The following is a 6241-nucleotide window of genomic DNA, read 5'->3' on the forward strand; positions in this document are numbered from 1 at the left end:
CACCGCGGTGGGATCGCCAGGCAAATCCCGCATCTTAGCAACCCTTCCGGGGCTGCTGATTTGGATGGGTACTTTGAAATACCTGAAGGAAGCAGCCACCCAGTAGCAAGAGACCCCAGGAGCAGCCTCTTCCGCCCCTTTTCCCTTTCCTAGGTGGTGGGGTTTGTGGTCTCTGCGAAGTATCTCTGTGGTTGGAATTTTGAGGAGAAGCATTCCCAGCAAAACAGCTCGGTGATAACCATTTGGGATTGTTTCCTAGGATGGAGGGATCCCTTCTCTGCCTTRTCCTCATGGCATTAAATCAACGTGAATGTTACCACTTCTTTTTCCTCTCCCTCCCCTCTCTCTCTGTCAGGATGACTGATGTTAATTAGCGACTGTCTTGTTTGTTTTCCTAAAATCCAAATAAAGTAGCACTTACTCAAAATTTTGTCCTGGTGCCATCAGTTATGAACCAACACAAAACAGACAGATGCCCCAATCCATGTCAGCCCCCAGATCTGAGCTGAATTACACATCAGCACTTCATCAGTATTTCACATGCTGCCCTTCTAGCAAGCAATGCTCCTTCACCCTGCAGCTTTGGCCCTCACGGAACACACTGAAGAGATTTCATCTCTCTGATCCCCAGGGATTGAAAACCCCTCAGAGTGCTGATCCTCAGAGCAAGCACTGCACCAGCAGCTCCCCTGAGCCCTCACCAAAGTGGCTGCATCATCAAGGGAGAGGACAGACTCTCCCACAGAAAGGCATGTACTGGGGATGCTTCTCCGTGTTTTAAAGGCTGGGGCTATTTTTAGAGCTGAAATAACACTCTTCCTGCTTTGGTATTTTAAATCTCATGTTATCCTGGACTAATAAATGGTTTCATGCAGCATTTGCTTTTTTGCAATACCACAAAAGCCAGAGATCTTGGACAGGTTTCCCCTCTGCATGCACCTGACACTGCCCCATGGCACTGCCACGCTCAGGAGCCACAACAAGTGACTTCCAGGCATGGCTCCCCATGGCAAGGAGCTGCTGTTGCCTCCATGTCACCAAGAGAGACCCCAAAATCAGGTGCCTGGGAAACAACATGCTCGAGGTATCAGCATCAACCACATCCCTCCCTACAAAGCTTCTCATGACAGCAAAAGTCAAGGAAGCTCACTTTAAAATTAATAAAGRGGAGGTGTCTGTAACTCAGTTCCCCCTGGCTTTCAGCAGCTGAGGCTGAAGAAAACCTTCTGTCAAACGGGTGACAAGTGACAGTGCTCAGCCCCAACGATTTTGGCCAGAAAGGAAAATGCAGCAACTAATCAGAAACTGCCTTAGTCACTTCACCTCTGCTGTCAGCCAGTGCTGGAAGGGAAACAATGCACCATATGGGATTTTAAGGCAATTTCATTTTTGGTAAACTCAGAGTGTCTGAGACATTTTGTTCACAGCTCTTCTTAGAGCAGATGGTGTCCCTCAGAGTGCGGGAAAACGCACGATGCTGACAGGCCCACCAAAAACTTATTACAAATTAAAAAATCACAGCTTGAAAAAAGGGCACAGCCTGGGGACAGCAAGCATGTGCTGCAGCCCACCCAGTGCGGGAAGAAAGAGACATTCATGCCGCTCACATCTGCATTCTTCCAGGGAAAGTGGGAATTCTGAGCCCCCATGTCCTGACAGCGAGTAGCAGCATTAGGCTTTGCAGGTATTTAATTTTTCACGTGAAATAGAGGACTACCATCGAGCTAACTCCTGTCCTTGCAGACCTCACTCACAGCTCAGGAGGAAGMAGTTGCAGTCCTTCCCAGGGTGATACTGCCACTGAAGACTGGCTGTGATTATCCTAGACTGGACTTTTTTTTTTGTGGGAAGAAAAGGTACACAGAGATGAGGAAAATGGAAAAGGGAATTGCTTTGAGTTTGCTTTGATTTCTGGGAGATACATGTCTTCTGAAAATATACTTGCCACCTTTTTTCTCCTGTCCTGCTCCTTTCTGCTCCAAAGCTGGAGTGAGGCYGCACGAAAGGTTGCCCATCCAGAAAGAGGAGCAGTGGGGGAAATGAACCAAAGGATCACTCAGCAGCAGCCCTTGGAGCTGCTCCACACCCTGATGCATGCATTAAATACAGTTGAAACTGTTAAAAATCAGTTAAAGCAGTTTGTCAGTTTACGTGTTAACYCTCATTTCATCAGCCAGATCATCTCTTATTGCAGCCATCTGTTCCTTTATCGAGCTCTTCAAATATTGTGATAGACTTCATATCTCCAAATGCCCTGCTGACAAACAGATGCCATCAGAGCATGGCACCCAGGGCTTGGCTTTGGCAAGGTGTGCTCAGGGCGGCTGGAGAGGCAGACACCTGCAAAGTGCACTCTCTCACCCTAAGGAATGTCCCCAGATCCCAGCCCTCCAAGATGAAGCTCTTCCCAGTTCACCCACATGATCCCCACCGAGAAAAAATCACCTAGATCAGGGAATGGAGCAGCAAACTGAAGAGACCCACTCCATCTAACTKCAGCAAAGTGACACCATTTGGAAAGGAAAGGAATATGAGGAAAGGAAATGGAGAAAATGGAAACAATTTTTTTTTCYATAAAAAGACAAGAAAAAAAATTACTGCTGTAATAGCAAATACATGGGATAAAGAGGATTTGTAGTCAGGGTGTGRCCTCTGGGTGAGAAACTTCACAGTGGCAGTGTGTGCAGATGAGAGCTGCAAACTGGTGTGTATTCTGGCCTGGCAGGAGGACAGCCCTACATGGAGCACAGAAAGTGCTGAGGAAAAAAATACTTTTTTTTTTTTTTTTTTTTTTTTTTTAAAAAAATTGTTTTTTTTTAAAATTTTTTTTTTTTTTTTTTTTTTTTTTAAGAATAACGAGATTGTGTAAAATAATTATTTCCTATTACCATGTTTATAAATGCTAATAGAATCGTGTCAATGAGGAAAATTTAGTAGCCACARTTAATACAAAGGTTAGACATACTGTGCAGATGTGGTAAGCACTGTTTCACCTACATTTTTTTTTATCTGTGCTGCTCATTGGAGCCTTTCCTCCAATCATTTTCCAAGTCCTGCAAAAGGGGATTTTCTTTTTTATTTTTCTGCAGGCAGGCTTTGCTGCTCATCAACTTCTCCTGGGCAGTAGATTTATCTTTTAAAATGCTTGTGTGGGGCAGAGCCTTACCTTTGCCCTTTTGGCTTTAACCCCAGTTTGGCCATGGCTAGTGCAGGAAGGGGAGGAACAGTGGCACAGCTCATTTGTCTACAAATCCAGCATGGGAATTCTTTTATTGTTTTCTCAGAAAAAGCCTCAGTCAGGGTTTCACTCTCCAGGGAGTGGGGCAGCAGGAGATGGACTCAGTAAAAGCAGTGTACCTCATGTGCAAAGGGTGGTTTAAACAGCAAAAGCCTCCAAACTATCCAGTGAGCAACTCTGCCCATGCAGGGACACACCAGGAGTTCTGATTTTTTTAATTTTCCCCTCTATTCTCCCCAGTTTAGTGGGGCTGGTGCTGCTGGGCAGAGGTTTTTGCCAGAGATTTCTGCTCCCAGGCCAGGCTCAGCTGTGCCAGAGCCACTGTGGGAGCTGGGATACATGGGCACATGTTAGCAACTGCCCTCTTTCCCACTGGGAAAACTGCTTTCAGTTTTGTTTTTCATTCTTYTTATTTTGAAATAAAGTCTTGTGGGAAATTGCACCCTGATTCCCATAACCAGAATCCTGATTCCCATAATCCAGAAGGCRGTGAATACCCTGCAACACCCTGTGACAGCCTTTCTGCACAAAGGGTAGAGCTACAAAACAACCCAGGGGCAAAAATATTGATATGAATCCAGCCTGGCCATGCCTTTGGGGCCACAGTCTGGGAGCTGATTTATCATCAACCACCCTTCCAAAGTGAGAGACCTCCCAGCTGAAAAACCCCAAATGTTGTCTAACCAGAGCCCCTAAGTCCACTTCCARCCTTGCATGGATTCTGAGGTTCATGGGGACACAGGAGACCTTTCAGAAAATCTTTTTTTTTTTGCCTCGGAGCCTCCCATCCTGGCAGCAGAATGTGGTACCTGCAGTCAGGCCACATTTACCATCTGCTGGGCTTATTTCTAGAAAGCTGTGTTCTGGCTGCCAGCCAGGGGACAGCAGTTGCCTTGCACTTCCAAKCTGCAGAGGGATGCAGACATTCCCAGGGTTTACAAGGAACAGGAGGAAGTGCAGGGCAGAGCAGAAATGCACCCCTCACACCCCAAGAGCRCAAACCCTGGTGCATCTCTTCAGCGCCAGCACTCACCTCTCCCTGCAGCGCCTTTCTCGAGGTGTAGCTTCAGTGCCAGCAGGTTTTGCTCATCCCTCCTGCTCCAGGGATTACCCCAGCCCAGCTGCAGCAGGGATGGGGTCGGATGGAGCCTGGGGATTCCTGTGCAGTCAGCCACCACAGCCTTGCTCTCACCCCAAACCCTGACTGCCGTGTTTGTGCACAGCCCCGACGGCGGGCGGGTTTCATCSATGTTTACACAACCACGTACGTGCTGTAACTTGGAGATTAAATCCTCCCCGATGCTGCAATTTACAGATTAGATCCTCCTCTAGAGACTGTGCCAAGGCAGTACACAGGGCAGGCTGGCATTCCCCTAGGTGACCTGCTGGGGAGTTTTCACTTGGAAGGAGTGCAGAGCTCCAGAGCCAGTGCCACATTTCCTAAGGGCCCCACCATTTCTGGGAAAAGAGGTGAAAGCGACCCAGTGCCTGCTGTGTGCCAAAGCTGAGAGCCTGGAAATGCTCAGGGCAACAGTGCATGGGGCAAAGTACAAACCCCTGTTTCCACCCCTGTGTGGAGTTATTCCAGATGGTTCAACGTGCCCAGAACAGAGTCAGACACAGGATCAGCACTGTCACACCATCAGGTGTCAGAAGACAGCCAACATATCCCTGGTTAAATCCAGCACCAGCAGCCCCTCAAYACTGCTCAGAGAGCTCTAGCCAGGTCTTTAACCACCACATCAGCTGGAGAAATGCCAAAATCCACAGAAATAAGTGCAGCTTATGCCCCAGCACCCGCCCTATCAAGGCTCCACAATTTCCCCACATCACTTAATTCAACAGAGGATGGATCCAGCACTGACCCTGGGAAATGGCACTGGCACTTCCTGCCCCCCGCAGACCCTACATCTTCTTGGGGAAGAGAAAACCACACTAAAGAGCATGACTAAAATTATTCAAAAAACCAAAAAMCAAAAKAAATTATCAAAAAGTTTGAAACAARCACAAAAATACAGACAAGCAAAAAAGGAAATACACAAGTATTCCTTGTCTTACCGAAATTTGAGGCACCCTCTCTAAAAAACTAGTTTTCCTGCGAAGGCTGATGCTTTTTTTTATCAACTCTACCACAGGGAGAATTTTATCCACAAGAAGAGGGATTCAGGCAGCATAAGCTTCCAGATAAGACATTTGATGGAGGAGCTTTTTCTTTTCTGAACAATGTTTCTTTACTTATTTTCAGTTTTTCAAAACCGGGTAACTTGACAATGGCTTCAATTTCAACCTCAGATCCCTGAAAAACACTGCAACTGCTGCTGCTTTTGAAGTCTTATAGCCGGGGCAGGGTGGGGGGAATATTACCTTGTTGTAATCTCAGGTATTGAGAGCGGCTCAGAACAGCGTGTGCCTCTTTGCAAGKCCACTCATCCTTCTTACACCTGGCACTCAACAGGAATGAGCCTAAGGAAGTCCAAGGAAGAGCAGTACAAAAGAAAAACGATGAAGATCAACAGGAAGCTGTGTAATTTGGTGCATTCCCTGCAGCTCCCTGTCAGGAAATTGCAAAGGGAAAGGATGTGAGCATTGGTGGGGTCAGGCATTTGCACATCTTCCAAGCTTCTCTCCTACACAAACACCCCAAGCCCAAACCCATTACACACATCGCTTTGAAGGCAGGCTCTCTATGTTTTTTGCCATGGAAGGAACAGCTCTATCCTTCTAACCAGCAGGTCAGGAACCCCCCAGCTCCAGGACAGCTTTTCCACACCTTCCTGCAGGCACTGCAGCAGGGTTGGGGAGATATCTATTCCTGTGTGTGAGTAAATCCTGTGTCTGTCAAATGGCTCTGACTCCAGATGAATGCACATCCAAACACATCTTCAGGCACACCYGGGTCTTCAGGCCCATCTCAGCAGAAACAAAGAGAACTAACAGCAAAATTTAAATAAATTGTTTAATATTTTTGGCCTAAACATTGTCCTGCAGACACACTGGGCCGGT

The 6241-nt window shown here is 47.1% G+C and overlaps 1 protein-coding gene across 4 annotated transcripts in view; it reads right to left on the reverse strand.

Moving 5' to 3' along the window:
* Positions 1-4500, reverse strand: part of TMEM150C (transmembrane protein 150C) — a 25170-nt gene extending 20670 nt beyond the window's left edge. For 2 of the 4 annotated variants that reach the window (XM_057383879.1, XM_057383878.1), the window contains exon 1: positions 4272-4336. The gene's annotated coding sequence lies outside the window, so the exon portion shown is untranslated. Of the gene's footprint in view, positions 1-4271 lie in introns of all 4 variants that reach the window. The other 2 variants (XM_057383882.1, XM_057383880.1) reach the window with 2 other exon arrangements.
* Positions 4501-6241: the final 1741 nt, after the last annotated feature.

The sequence above is a fragment of the Malurus melanocephalus genome, unplaced genomic scaffold, assembly GCF_030028575.1.
Source record: "Malurus melanocephalus ecotype Western Australia unplaced genomic scaffold, MMel_1.1 scaffold_668, whole genome shotgun sequence".
Taxonomy (NCBI): domain Eukaryota; kingdom Metazoa; phylum Chordata; class Aves; order Passeriformes; family Maluridae; genus Malurus; species Malurus melanocephalus.